Below are 1,504 nucleotides of genomic sequence, written 5' to 3'. Positions count from 1 at the left end.
ACAAATTGAGAATAAACGTGTTGTGCAATCTAATATTGAAATTAACTTTTTCATTGATTTTAATATTCTTACAATTGTGGGAGTTCTTAAATATTTTACAATATCCCTTGCTTTATTAATGATAGTTTTAAAGTGATTATTTTTTGGCAATCATTAATAGTCAATATAAATATACATAATAAAATATTATTACCTACAAAATAATTTATGATATCAATCTCTAAATAAAATGGAAGTCCAGCAAGAAAATTGTAAGAAAAACGCTAAGATCCACGAAAGTTAACAAATAAAAATTTTTTTATATTATTTTTAAAATTTTTTATGACACCTATAACCCTTAAACCCTCCACTTTTAAAAAGTGTTTGGGTTTCGGGGTCAAAATACGAGCCTTCAGGGTCTGGGTTTACATCTCTGATGCTAACGGCATATGCTTCAATGATAACAATTACAATGATTTACCAAGTTGCAAATTTATGAATTTATGATATTTTATAAAAGTGCTAATTAATAATGCATGGTTTTTTAATTTATTTCATCCATCTTAAAATTAAGGAGAAAATTTTAATTCTTTGTCAAATTTGATGTATCATCTAGTAATCATATAAATGCAAATACATAAAAATTACCTAATTAAAAGATATATATTTATATAAAAAAAATATATTTGATAATTTAAACATTGATACTGTGAAAATCAAAATATTAGTCCTCTGATAAAATGGCTAGGCTATATTTTAAAATTTGATAGAATTTCATTTATTTATAATTTATTAAAATCTGAGGCTAACGTTGAGGATACAATGTGAAATATTTAATAAAATAAAATCATATGTAACATAAATTACCTAATTTTTTTCCATCTGTGAAAATCATCATTATATTAAAAATAAATATATAATCCCATGATAAAATTGAAATTGGCTTAACATTTATGATTTTTATTGGACGAATATTTTATAAAACAATACTATTGGCTTGTTGTGACACGGCTTTTATATATATTATAGATTTTAATACTACTTACATCATAGAGACCCTTCAAGAACTTAGATATTTTGAAAATAAAGGCCAGGCCGGCAGTTAAAAATAATTTTAGGGTCAGGCCTGGCTAAATATTAAAAAATCTCAAAGCCCGCTCCAACCCCATAATAAGTTTTAAAAATTTTTTCCAAGCCTAAAAAACAATTTAATTTATTGTATTCAACAAACAATATTTTACTGTATTTAGGTAATCATTATTTTTATTATATATTTATATCAAAATATTATAGGTTTTTTATTTCAAACATTTTTGAGGGCATTTTAAGTTTTAAGCCAAGCACATAAACTTTTATAAATAAGATATTATCGTATATTAAAATATCAGTTATTGTTTAAATAATTTAAAATATTTAAGTGAAATAGAGAGAAAGGGAGACAGAAGATATGATTATCCCGCATAAAAAAATTTACAAATATACAAATATTTTGAAGTTAAACCATAATGGTATATTAATATGATAA

Source organism: Gordionus sp. m RMFG-2023, chromosome 1, assembly GCF_954871325.1.
Source record: "Gordionus sp. m RMFG-2023 chromosome 1, tfGorSpeb1-WG-v2, whole genome shotgun sequence".
NCBI lineage: Eukaryota > Metazoa > Nematomorpha > Gordioida > Chordodea > Parachordodidae > Gordionus > Gordionus sp. m RMFG-2023.
This window is presented reverse-complemented; position numbering follows the sequence as displayed.